We start from the raw sequence: 14,240 nt of genomic DNA on the forward strand, positions 1-14,240 counted from the left end.
GATCTTAGGACCTTTAGTCTAACCCTTGCCTTATGCATGACTCTCCAGTATATGTCTACGCAGCCTGTACTTCAATACCCAGTGAGAAGGACCTCACTTTCTCCCCAGGCAGCCCACTGTATTTGTGAACTCTTCAGTCAAGCAATTCATTTTAAAATTTTCAACAAAATATTGACATTCACCAACAACCCTCAGTGCCGCTGAGCCATCCTAGAAGCTCCTGCCCCTTGTTCTATTCTTCAAAGGCTGCTTGAAGGTGAGATTCTCTTTCAGGAATATCAAGATTTTACCCCAGTTCTAATACTCTCCAAGCAGATCTGGACCTTATTCTTCAGTGAGTCAGGAATCAGAAGGAACGTTCCATCTTGGTTATGAGTAGGGGGTATAAATATATCTGGTCACAGAAACAAACCAAACGACTAAATTGAAGCACAAGAAGGAAGAGGTCACAAGATGGGATCTTCCTTCTCAACTAGGAATTTCTAGCTAAGATCTCTATCATCTAGGATCTAGGTGTGTTAGTCAAGATGGGGTGCTATGACAAAGTATCACAGACTGGGTGGCTTATAAACAACAGAAATGTATTCCTCACAGTTCTTGAGGCTGGAAGTCTGGGTTTAAGGTACCAGCAAGGTCAGGTTCTGGAGTGACTCTCTTCCATTTCAGACTACTGACTTATTGTATCCTCACATGGCAGAAGGAGAGCTAGAGCGCTCTCTGGGGGGGGGGGGGCTCCCTCTTAAAAGGGCAGTAATCCCATGCATGAGAGCTCCACCCCTACGATCTAAGTTCTTGCCAATGGCTCCACTTCCTAAGGCAATCACATTGGGGGTTAGGACTTCAACATACGGATTTTGAGGGAACACAAACTTTCAATCCTTTGCACTAGGTCTAGCCTGGTATCAGCTATCAGAAAAAAACAATCATTGGCAACCTTGTGGACCACAGTATGATAGAGGGCACTCTCTTCTTGGGCTGCCCCAAGGGTTTGGCTCTGATGAGTTTCAATTTCTAAACTTAGAAGGATATTTTCCTTTCAGCTCCAAATAAACCACATATATCAGAGTATACATCTGGGCTCTTAATTTTTTTTTTTTTTTAATTTCTGCCTCCGATATCTTTTTTTTTAATTAATTAATTAATATATATATATATATATATATATATATATATATATATATATATTTTGGCTGTGTTGGGTCTTCGTCTCTGTGCGAGGGCTTTCTCTAGTTGCGGCAAGCGGGGGCCACTCTTCATCGCGGTGCGCGGGCCTCTCACTATCGCGGCCTCTCTTGTTGCGGAGCATAGGCTCCAGACGCGCAGGCTCAGTAGTTGTGGCTCACGGGCCTAGTTGCTCCACGGCATGTGGGATCTTCCCAGACCAGGGCTCGAACCCGTGTCCCCTGCATTGGCAGGCAGATTCCCAACCACTGCGCCACCAGGGAAGCCCTGGGCTCTTAATATTTAAACAATAAAATTCAACGGCACTTAAAATACAAGACTTTTAAGCTTGGATGGAAGAAGAAAGAGAGTAGAACACTGTAAATATCCACTGTGAAATATTACATCTCTTTATGTGGATAAAAAGATGTGAAATGCTAGAGGCACGGAGTCTTCCTCTGTCTGAAATGGCTGTTTAGAGAGTTGACATGATTTCCCTGGGTTTCGTATTTGTTTCCACATATTCTTATCAACTTTGTAGAATTGGAAAGTTTGAGTAACTTAAAAACCAGTCTTTCAGATTGTCTTATCCAACTTGGCAGAGTATTTGTGAAGTTCCTGTGGAATTTATTGATGTTAATATTTTAAGTACTCCAATAAATAATCTATGCTACTACTCTCTAAGGAGCTGTGGCAACAAGCATATTTTTAGGAAACTTAATGAAGTTATAAGATGATGAGATCCTTTGCAGAACTCTCAGTGACTCAGGCTTTTCATGTCTAAAGTCAGTCCATTGAGACCAAGCTCAGAAGTTCCCTCCACCACGAAACTTTCCCAGGCAGAGTTATTTCCTTCTCCCTTTGCACTTCTCAGAACTTTTTATAGTCCATTAAGACCACACTTTTCCATTGGATGATAATACTCTCTTTACAAGACGATTGTCATCCTCTTTAGAAGGTAGTCTTCTTAGGACAAAATCATATCTTATCCACCCTTTCATGCCCACCGTTAGCACAATGGCTGGCCAGACTTGGGCTCAGGCAATGCTTGCTGAATGAGTGAAACTGACACACCTACAGCTGAGAAACTCAAATGAGTCCGTGCCTGCAAACTCTTCACATAACTCACGTTACATCAGCAAGCGTAACACGTGATTTGCCACCATATGCTGCCATCCAGGCAGCATAATGCCCAAGGACACCCTGATGAGCAAAGAAAAAAGGGAATAAATATTTTCAGAAAACTGGGTTCTCGCCTGGCTTGGGATTGCTACTCAAATTGTAACCCCAGATGAATCACTTCATCTTGTTGGAGCTCAGTTTTTCCAGTGTATGAAATAGAGCTCATAAAGTCCATTATTCCATCTTTATCAGAGTTTCATGAGAATGGTATGTCAGCTGCAGAACCATCAAAACAATATGCAAATGAACAGCAAATTTGCTTATAGATATCACTTGATAGGCAGCACTGAATTCCAACTTGGAGTTGCCCAACTTGGGAGGTGACAGAGCATCCAGGAGGCAGTGTTAATGTAATGGGTAAGAACAAGGACTTTGGGAACGGATCTAGATTTAAATCACAGGTCCACCATTTCCTAGCAAGAACTGTAGGCAAGGGATATAAAGTCATTGAACCTAATTTTTCCCATCTGTGATAGGGGATCGTACTTTGTGAAGTTGTTATCACAGTTAAATAAGAAATATCTATAATGTACCTCGTATAGATCCTGGCCAGTAATAAAACTCAATAAATGGCAACAGTAGTTGTTTTTATTAAAATCATTATTAACTCTTTAAGTAGATACACTTCTGGAAGTGACTTAGTCCCATCCACAAACTTCATTCCATGGGGAACCAGGATAAACTGTGACAAAGCATTAGGAAGGAGTCATTTGTCCCCAAAGGAAGACTGCTGGAAAAGGACAGCCATCCCGGAAAAGGACATTTGTAAAAAGTGGGCAAGAATACAAATGCGAAACATTTGCTGTGTGCCGGTCCTGGAAAGGAAGGGGGAAAATGAGGCAGGAAAGAATAACAGAGGCCAAGAGGCAGAGCAAAGTTCTGTAAGGACTTGCTGAGGCAGAGTCGTGAACAATGCTGCCTGGGTATGGGATGTTGGAAAACCACAGGAGAGGATTAAGTGGTTCTGTCTGAGAAAAGGAATCAGGCTGCAGTCTATGGGGCAAAGAGAGAGAGAGCCAGAGCAAGATGAACTGCCACAGCTCTGATTATGAACCAAGAATAATATACTGATGTGGGCCCCACAGCAAAGAACTGTCGTTCATACACAGATCTTTACAGCCAGACCTGTGCAGGCGGAGATAGCAGAGCCACCATCTAACCCAGCTGCCCATGAGAAAGATAATGTGAGTCACATGTATCATTTTAAAGTTTCTAATAGCCACATTTTAAAAAAAGTAATACAGGTGAAATTAATTTTAATAATATATTTTCTTTAACCCACTATATCCAAAATAGTATTTCAACATGTGTTCAATACAAAAAATTACTAATGAGAATGTCAGATTTCTTTTTTTCATACCCAGCCTTCAAAACCCAGTCAATTACAGCACAGTCAATTTGTACCAGCCACACCTCAAGTGCTCAAAAGCCACATGTGGCCCAGAGCTAATCCCAAGGGAACATGAATTCCATTCTCCTGACCTCCTAGGCAGCTGTTAAGACCTTTTAGAAACCCAGATTCATAGAGCAAGAAAAGACCTTTGGAGATGTACAGCATGCAAGGGCCATCTATTCATTCCTGACAGTTTTTCTTTCACATCTTTGCTTGAATTTAAACAGTTTCACACCCCATGGAAAACCTCCTCCAATTTGGCACTCACCGATGACCAACTTAGTGCTTGGCCTGGGCAGGTTAATCGTGGTGGATGTTCCGTCCACTTTCCCATTCTAAGGGGAACTGCCTTACCCACGCCTTCAGCCTGCAATCCCAAGGCAGCTTTGTGCACCCACTTGTTCTCCCCAGGCCCTCTCTGGCCCGGGTGACCAGGGATGAATAGGCGTATGACTCATGAACTGTTAGCTCCATCTCTGTAGTCACCTGGTGTGGAAAAGCTTGTCCAACCAGAGACAGACCACAGTGGATTAGCTGGGCCAATCAGTTCCTCTATCAGTATTATAGAGGCAGAATCAGGCAGTCAATAGGGAGAAGCATCAGAAGAAGACACACACACAAGAAGCAGAAAGCGTTACAATAATGTGGGGTTTCCAGTTAATTCTCAGGTTTCTTCAGGCTCCTCTTTGATCTGTTTTCCAGATCAGGCTTCCAAAGGGCATTTCATCTTAACAAAGCAGTTCTCCAGATGAAAGAACTTTGAAAGCCTCCTATGGGAAGGTCTCCAAGTAACCCTGGTTCTCTGTTGGAACCTTCCAGTATCAAACACAATCTGGGCTCCTGAGGCACAGCTGTTTTGCTATTTCTGGTTTTCTATGAGATTCCTGTATCTTTTATGGTCATGATTAGTTTATATGAATCCCTTATGTATGGAGGAAGCCTGAATGATCTATACCTTTCAACAAAAAGGCCTACTACAGAGATGGATGCTTTCACACACATTCAAGCAAAGCTCTTTCCACCACCTCCCTCTGGACTTGTTTGCACTCCATCTCATGCCTACATTTAGCCTGATAGAGAAGTGATGGATTACTTTGGGTTGCATTCCCAAATAACTATATTCTGAAAAGACCTCATTGCGGTGGCCTTCTGGGGACCCTTTAAAGCCTCACATTATCTACAGGAGTGGTTCTCAACCGTGACTGCACATCATAACTACCTGGGGTACTTTTAAAATGCCTTGATGCCCACAGCCTCTCCCAGACCTGTGAAATCAGAATCTCTGGGGGCAGGTCCCTGGGCATCCGTATTTCTTAAAAGCTTCCCAAGTAATTCTAATGTGCAGTCACAATTGAGAAACACTAATATACATGATATGCCCTTGTACAGGCTTGGGTTTCTGGCAGAGAAAATCATGTACTGTTTTTAATTATAAAAGAAATACATATTTGTTTTTTAAAGAATACATAAAAAGTGGAGAATTGCCCAAAGTGGAAAAAAGTAAGTCTCACTCATCAGTAGAATCCCCAACAGTCTCACTCCCTGGAAGTAACTATTTTAGATTCATGTGTTCCCTTCCAAAAATTGTCTATGCCTATGCAAATATATATGTACATGTATGTATATATATGCACATGTATTTATACATACAAATATATGTATATAGAGAGAGAGACACACACATGAATAGTATACAAACACACATGCACATACTTTGTTTTGCTGTGACTGGCTTTTTTTTCACACTAATATATTTTGGTTATTAGCCTAGAAATTTTTGATTTGAAAAATAATGGCAGGGTTTGAGAGGATATTTACTTTCTCAGATAACACAACAAATTATAAAGCTAAAGTAATTCAAAGAGGGTAATCTTATTCCTGGAATAAACTGTTTGACTGGAATAAAAAGTTTAAAAAATAATCAATAAAATTGATTTGGTATATGAAAAAAATTGACATTTCAAGTCAGTGGGGAAAAGATGGATTACTCAATAAACTATATTGGGATAACTGGCTACTTTTTAAAAAGTGGACTCTTTCCAAGTGGTGGCCAATTATCCCAGTGCTACTAGATTGAAATGCCACATTGCTATGTTTATTGGATCTATTTCTGGACTCTTCATGCTTTTCCATGATCTCTCTAGTGTTGCACCAGTATTTTAATTATTGTAAATGTCATGACATGCTTTAATATCTAGTATGGTTAGACTTCCTTCCTGACATTACTTTTCCCCCCAGAAATTGCCTGGCTAGGGACACATCACTCACTCCACATCCACCAAGCAGCCCAGGAGGCACTTGCAGTAATAAAGCAAGAGCCCAAATAATCCCAGAGGAAAAAGGAAGCCCATATCAGTATTGCAAGAGCGCTGAAAACAAATTGTCATTGCAACTAGAGCTCACAAAAGTTGGCCAGAACCTGTACTTTAAGTCCAAATAGGGGAGGAGCTTCAAGATGGCAGAAGAGCAAGAAGTGGAGATCACCTTCCTCCCCACAAATACATCAGAAATACATCTATCTACATGTGAAACAGCTCCTACAGAACACCTACTGAATGCTGGCAGAAGACATCAGACCTCCCAAAAGGCAAGAAACTCCCCACGTACATGGGTAGGGCAAAAGAAAAAAGAAAAAACAGAGACAAAAGAATAGGGACGGGACCTGCACCTGTGGGAGGGAGCTGTGAAGGAGGAAAGGTTTCCACACATTAGGAAGACCCTTCACTGGCGGAGACAGGTTGCTGGTCATTGTGTGGAGCTGGTGGCCTGAAATTAACACAACATTGTTAATCACCTACTATACTTCAATTTAAAAAGATAAAGGAAACCGAGAAGAGAGATGTCTAGATACTTTCCAGGGTCAACCAAATAGAAAATGTCAGGATCCAGATTGGAACCCAGGTCATCTGATTTCAAAACTCATGCTTTGGGACTTCCCTGGTGGCGCAGTGGTTGAGAATCTGCCTGCCAATGCAGGGGACACGAGTTCGAGCCCTGGTCTGGGAAGATCCCACATGCCGCGGAGCAACTAAGCCCATGTGCCACAACTACTGAGCCTGTGCCCTAGAGCCCGTGTGCTGCAGCTACTGAGCCCACGCGCTGCAACTACTGAAGCCCGTGTGCTGCAGTTACTGAAGCCTGAGCGCCTAGAGTCTGTGTTTCACAACAAGAGAAGCCATCACAATGAGAAGCCTGCACACCGCAATGAAGAGTAGCCCCCGTTCGCCACAACTAGAGAAAGCCCGCACATAGCAATGAAGACCCAACGCAGCCAAAAAATAAATAAAATTAAACAAAAATAATAATAATAATAAAGTTGCTAAAAAAACAAAAGACTCATGCTTTGACCACTAATCCCTGTTTCTACACTAGAGACTGTTTTTAAATTCTCCTCTTGGCTGCTCTTTTCTAGGGGTCTCAGTTGCTTTCCTCCAGGGCTCTGGACTCTGGGCGTTTCCTTGACTTCATGTTTTTTCTGTCTGCCTGATTCTCCCGGCAAATTCCATGTGGAGGATGGAGCAGAGTCCAAAGAGCAGGTAAGGGAGGTATCCCAGCAGAGCTTTATGTGAGTTGAGTTAGATGGGGAAGTGATGGGGCAGATGATGAGGGGTCGTGGGGAGAGAGAAAGAGAGAGAGAGAGATTTCTTTCACTGATTTAGTTATAAGGGTAAAACTAGTTAGTAAAGTCATTGAGTCTCTTTCTCAGGCCTTTTTAGTTATTTATTTTTCTAAATTTATTTATTTATTTTTGGCTGCATTGGGTCTTCGTTGCTGCACGTGGGCTTTCTCTAGTTGCAGCGAGTGGGGGTGTGCAGGCTTCTCATTGCGGTGGCTTCGCTTGTTGCGGAGCACAGACTCTAGGCAAGCGGGCATCAGTAGTTGTGGCACGTGGACTCAGTAGTTGTGGCTCGTGGGCTCTAGAGTGCAGTCTCAGTAGTTGTGGCGCACGGGCTTAATTGCTCCACAGCATGTGGCATCTTCCCGGACCAGAGCTTGAACCCATGTCCCCTGCATTGGCAGGTGGATTCTTAACCACTGTGCCACCAGGGAAGTCCCAGGCCTTTTTAAATGAAACGCTTTCTTCCTCAGTGGTCTGAGGCCTGAGAATATGCATGGACAAAGAATTCTCTGGATAGATCCCTCTACCCCTCCACACCCTTGGAGGCTTAATCTGGGCTGCCTTCTGGGTAAACAAGAATACCACCTTGTTCCAGTTATCTTTGCTGTGTAACAAACCACCTCTAAACCTAGAGAATATGAATTGTCACATCTCTCAGGATGCTGTGGGGTGACTGGACTGAGATGACAAGTTCTCCCTCAGGGTCTTCTACACAGCTGCAGTCAGATAGTGGCTGAGTCTGGAGTCGTCTGAAGACTTTTTTCCTGTAGCCTAAATCTGAATGGCTGGAAAATCTGGGGCTGCTTGGGCTTCTCTCCATGGAACCTCTCCATCTAGTTAGCTTGGGTGTTCTCACAGGATGATGGTCTCAAGGGTAACTGGCCATCATGCACTGGGACTGGTTTGTACAAATTTGTAAGAACTGATTCTGTGTATTTCTTTCCAACCCTGCATTCAGTGCTGTCACTTTGGTAGCTTGAAATCAGCCTTGGTGGGAGGGAGAATTTATAGAATAAAAACTGGTAAACACTGCAAATCAGGGGGATTCCCCCCACCCCAGAGAGCCAGGTTACCACCACATGACTTTATATGGTGGTTGGCTTCCCCCAGAGTGAGTGGGCCAAGAAAACCAAGAGTAAGCTGCAAAGCTCCTGAGAACTTAGTCATGTCCCCGAAGGTCACTTTCTTCTTATCCTATTGATCATCAAGTCCCTAAGGCTATCCCTGATTCAAGAAGAGGAGAATTATCCATGTCCCATGGAAGAGTATAATAGAGGACCTGGCACAGAGTAGGTGTTCAATAAGTGTTTGATGAATGAATGAATGAATGAGTAAAGTCACCTAAACTCTAATGCGTATGTCCTTAAATCACTCTAAAAGTGGAAAGCATTCTGGAAAGTTTTACTTCAACATCAGAGAGGCCAATGATTTTTAAGTGCCCGAAGAGCCTAGATCTAAAATTGCTTGATACAGATTTATTTACACTCTGTCTGCAGGTATTCACAGACCTGTTTTCTCAAGTTCTTCCCACTTATGTACTCAACTGGGACTGTACACATGACAATGGCAGAATGCTTTTTTTATCGATGTTTTCATACTATGTAAGTTTGCTTTACCTCTCTAAGTAAACCGCAAATTCCTTGAGAGAGTTCTCAGCTATTTCTTTGCCACTCCTCCTCCCCACCTTGCCAAAACTCGATAATCATACATACATACACACACGGATACTTACAAGATATATGATAGAGATTATAAGCTGTAAAAGAGAAGGAAAGAAGGAAAGGAACTAAAAACTCTTAATAGCTGTGTTTCATAAATGTTCTTATTTAATTCATATTCACCCAGAGAAGTAGGCATTATTATTTCCATTTCATAGTTGAGGAAAATGAGTCTTAAGAAAATTTACCAATTTGGTCAAAGCCACACTAGGAAGTAGGGAGCTAGGATTCCAATGCAGACCTGCATGGTTCCAGGGCCTGAGCGTTATGTGTTCTTCAAGCCATCTTCCCACCGCAATATACATCTCCCATCTCCCCCCATTCTCTCTGCCTCCCTCCTTGAAGTATCCACAAGAGTCCTAGAAATGCTAATGCTTCTAAACCCCAGATAGGGTAATAAGTGTTTCAAGTTCTGCTCTTATAAGAAATGTCCTTAAAAAGCTTGGGAATGGAATTCCCTGGTGGCGCAATGGTTAAGAATCCGCCTGCCAATGCAGGGCACACGGGTTCGAGCCCTGGTCCGGGAAGATCCCACATGCCGCGGAGCAACTAAGTCCGTGCGCGACAACTACTGAGCCTGCGTTCTAGAGCCCGCGAGCCACAACTACTGAAACCCGCTTGTCTAGAGCCTGTGTTCCGCAACAAGAGAAGCCACCGCAATGAGAAACCCGCGCACTGCAACAAAGAGTAGCCCCAGTCGCTGCAACTAGAGAAAGCCGGCGCGCAGCAGTGAAGACCCAAAGCAGCCAAAAATAAATAAATAAAATAAAATACAAAAATTCTTGGGAAGACAAGAAGCTTGAAGTGTCTTATACTAGGAAGGGAGTGAGCCTGGTTAGCAGGGAGGTCAGCTAAGCGGCTATTGCAATAACTCAGGCAAAGAGTGGTGGTGGGACGGACCAAGGTAGGGTGGTGGGATGGGTAGGCAAGGAAAATTTTGAGGACTAATAAGAAGACAGATCAACAGACTAGTGATGGATCAGATCGTGCAGGTGCCAATCAGTCATTGTAGAATCATCACTCTGGCTGCCTGGGGAAGATGAGGCTGGAGAGAGGAAGCTGGGATAAGAGGTTTCCGTATTCCTGGAGAAGGTGATAAGGGCTTAAAGTAGCCATGGAAGCGGGAGAGTGGATGGATCTGCGAGACCACATGGAGGCAGAATCTGTGGGACGTGTTGCCACACTAGATGTGGGAATGTGAGGGTGAAGGAGGGGTCAAGGGTGAAGTCCAGAAATCTGTCATGGACAACCAGGTGCTTTTCACATAGCTGGGGGACACGGGGGGTGGGGGGAGGTTCCACAGAGTTCAGGTAAGGATAAATTCTGGATGTGCCAAATTTGAGGTGAATGAGTAAGCAGGCGCTCGCAGCCAGTATGCAGTTGCATTTAAAACAAAACAAGCATCTCTTATCTCAGTGAGATTCTTTGTTGCCTTCAGAGGTTATAGATGAAAGCACTGAATCCTGTGTGGGACAGGGTTCTGTGTCAGGTCATAAAGGGACCCTGAAATTCTCAGTGTTTTCACTTTACTGTGGTTCAACTCTCTCAAAAGCCATTTATCACCCTGTAGGCTCCTCCGTCATCACCAAGATGTCTTTATTGAGACTTCCAGAGCTCATAAGAGCTGTATGATTCAATTAGTGGCAGTGACTCATGTAACTCATAGAAAATGTGGCAGGGAGATTTCAGGGGCCCCTAGGACCACAGGTCGACCATACACACACACGCACACACATCAAAACTTAGAACTTGCACGGACAGGCTCTAAGACGTGTTTGTACGCTTCTGCCCCACAGGAGAGCACAGCCATTGTTTACACGAGGTCCCTGCGTGTCAGGACAAGGAGGCTGGGCCTTTGTCCCTGCTACACTCTGAGGAAGAAGGGAAGAATTCAAGCCGGCGAATGAGCAAATGAAGACTCTCCAGAGAGCTGCTGCTTTTCTTTACATCCCATTTTATCATGAGACCCTCTAAGGGTTCTACCCAAAACACAAAGCCAGTTGTAGGAAGGCAAAACAGGTAGGACAGTCCCAGCCTAAGGAGACCACTTGTAGTTGCTTCACCAAAGGGTTCATTGTCCCACTGTTAGAACAGGCACCTGAAACCAAGCCCGGGTTAGATTTCCATGCCACTGCAGCCCGAGCTGAGTGGTCACCCAGCCCAGGACCTGCCAGCCCACCAGGTGGGTACCAGCTGCCTGGGAACCAGCTGTCCTCCTCACCCAGAATGTCCCTTGACCCAACTCCAACTTTACCCTGAGGTGCCCTAAAAAGTGCTCCCCCACCCCAATCAAGCTTTCCTGAATGGAAACCCACTAAAGAGGAGCTTTCTTACCTGAGAGAAGGTCCCGGTGCCCAGCTGTGGAAAAGGCACCGAGTTCCTGCAGACGTGACAGGGACTCACAGGGCAGATCCGTTGCTTTTAAAAGAAGAAAGGTGACTTCATCTCTGGTGCCGTGGAGTTTAGAAGAGCAACAAGTGCTTCCTGGCTGAGCCAACTCGGCCTCGCCAGTGATGACTCCATCCAAATTATACAGCCGCTGCCCAGACACGCTCAGCCTTCAGAAGGTGAAGCGTTGGAATCTGACTTGCCCTGTTGTTTTCAAAGAGCTTCAGAAAGTCCAGAAGCACTAACCGCCTTCACCAGCACCAGGGGTAGGGAAACCACACACTTATTTCCCTAAGTCATATCATTATCTCCCAAGAATCCAACATTCTAAGGAAGGAAAACAGGTATTTAAACGTCTGAGGGGCAAAAATTCTTGGGGAAGGAGGGGAGAGAGAAGAAGCAAAGATCTTTCAGGCAGGAGGAGGGGCAGTAAGAAGCTGGAAAGGATCACTGTGCTAAGAGATTTGCAGAGCTGGTGATTCGTAAGCCTACAAAGATGACAAATAAGTGATGGTCTGGAGTTTGCAGAGGGGAAAGTATTCAGTTCTGCAAAGGCAATGAGTCACTGTATGAAAGGAAAATTGACAGTCTTTTTAATGAAGGCAACCTATTTTTATTTTCTTTTTATTGCCTTTGGTACCACTCAACTCATTTGGGGTCATTTGTAACATTAATATATTAGCTCATAACGTGCCCACATTTCACTAAATTTGGGAAAAGAGACATTTGTTTAAGTCAGGAATTTTCTCTTTTGTATGTTAAAGGTGAGGCTGGAGCAATCGGATTTGTAACATGGGATTCAAGGTCATGTCAAGCTACCCAGGAAGCCAAGCACCTCTGCTTGATGTCACGTCCTTGGGCTAAACTTTGGGCAGACCTTCTGGCTGTGGTGCCAGGACAAGGCATGGTAATGGCTGTGACCTCCGTTGGAAGTAGGGCAGAGGGTTGAGCTTAGCAGCTGACTACCCTTTCTATCACATCTCTACTTCAGGAGAGTGTACAGTGACTTGGGGTCACTAGGCATGTGTCCAATTTCTTGCTGAACTATTTTGAGGCTTTGGGGATCTTCCTGTGTCAAACTTCACTCCAGAGAGGGTAAAACAAGAAAAAAATCTCTTTCTGTTGAGATAGAGATATTCAGTTCCAACATTAGAAAGGGGTTTTTGAATTCACAGATTTAAGAAATGTCAACATAGCTTGTAGAAGGATTTGCAAGTCTTCTAGTCAGGGTGTAAGTAGTGAGAAACGTAGAAGAGGAGCAGAGTTTCATCAATGTTGAGATCAAAAAAGGGCAGGAGGCATTTTTATTCGGTTTATCATAGACTCCTCAGAGCCTTGCACAGAGAGTAGCACACAGCAGGCGCTCAGTAGATAGAGAATAAATGGTGTCTGACAGCCCCTTCTGTTCCAGATTTCTAGAACAGATCTGTTGAGGACTTTTTGTTAAATTGCAGTATAATTGACATACAATATCATAGTAGTTTTGTATGTGTTCATCATAGTGTACATCATAGTGATTTGATATTTATATACATTGAGAATTCTTAAAGTCACCATCTGGTAAGCAAGGCAATTGCAGAGAACATGAGCCAGTGGGTCTTATGGAATGCAAGCGGCACTTGGTCCTTTGCTTTGCCTCAGCCCCCAGGTTCATCGCCACAGTTAGAATAGAGCAGAGAAAGCCAGTTTCTGGACCCATGAGTCCCTTTTGCCTACCCTGTTCCCCTGTACATCAGCTAGACTCTGGTGTCTTTCCCCAGGGCCGGGACTCCATCTCATGGGCAATCTGCCAATTCTCTTCAGTTATCTTTGTTCTCAGCATTCCATTATAGAATGTTCAAACTTAGAAATGTGTTGAAAGAATTTTATAGTGAACACCCATATACATACCACATAGTTTCTTCAAGTGACGCTTTACTGTATTTGCTTTATCATATATTAATTCTCTATCCATTCCTCTATCCATCCAGCCGCTCATTTAATTATTTTTGATATTACATTCCCAAGTAAGTTGCAGACATTAATACATTCCCCAAAGCACTTCAATGTTATTAACCAGAGTTCAAAATTTGTTTACAATTCCTTTCTTTCTTTTCGGATGAAAATCGTGTACAGTGCAATGCAAAAATTGTCAGTATATCATTTGATGAGTTCCTATAAATGCACACACTGTGCAACCCAGACCCTATCAAGGGACAGAACATTGACCATCACCCTAGAAAGTTTCCCATGTCCTTTCCCAGCAAACTCCTGCCTTAACACTCCTAGAGAGATCCAATATTCTCATGTTTTCACCATTGATCACTTTTGCCTATTCTAGTACTTCATATAAATAAAATTGTACAATTTGTATACTTTTGTGGAATTTCTGTTCACTCAGCATGTTTTGGGGATTCATCCATCCATGTTGTTGATTTCTTTTCATTGATGAATAGTATTTTACTGTATGAATATGCCACGGTTTATCCAGGCTCCTATTAATGGACACCTGGTCCTCCACTTTGGGGCTATTATGAATAAAGCTAATATGAACATTTTTGGACACACTTTTTGTGGACATGTGTTTTTGTATCCCTTTAGTAAATACCTAGGAGTAGAATTGCTGGGTCTTAGAAAGGGGATGTATTTAATTTATATGAAACTGGAAGATCTTTTTCAATTTTTTGACCCTTTTCCCCTCCTACCAACCATGTACGTTTACATTTTTCTGACAACATTTGGTGCTGTCAGTCTAATTTTAGCCATGCTGGTGAGTGTGGAATGGTACCTCATAGTGGTT

The 14,240-nt window shown here is 43.4% G+C and overlaps 1 long non-coding RNA gene across 1 annotated transcript in view; it reads right to left on the bottom strand.

Moving 5' to 3' along the window:
- The window catches only part of LOC309606629, a 63,285-nt gene that overhangs the window by 41,869 nt on the left and 7,176 nt on the right, over positions 1–14,240 (bottom strand). Inside the window, exon 2 of the long non-coding RNA XR_014231991.1 lies at positions 11,408–11,631. This is a non-coding gene — a long non-coding RNA (uncharacterized lncRNA). The remainder of the gene's footprint in view (positions 1–11,407; positions 11,632–14,240) is intronic.

This window comes from Balaenoptera borealis (genome assembly GCF_965194805.1).
Source record: "Balaenoptera borealis genome assembly, chromosome: 11".
In the NCBI taxonomy this organism is placed as follows: Eukaryota; Metazoa; Chordata; class Mammalia; order Artiodactyla; family Balaenopteridae; genus Balaenoptera; species Balaenoptera borealis.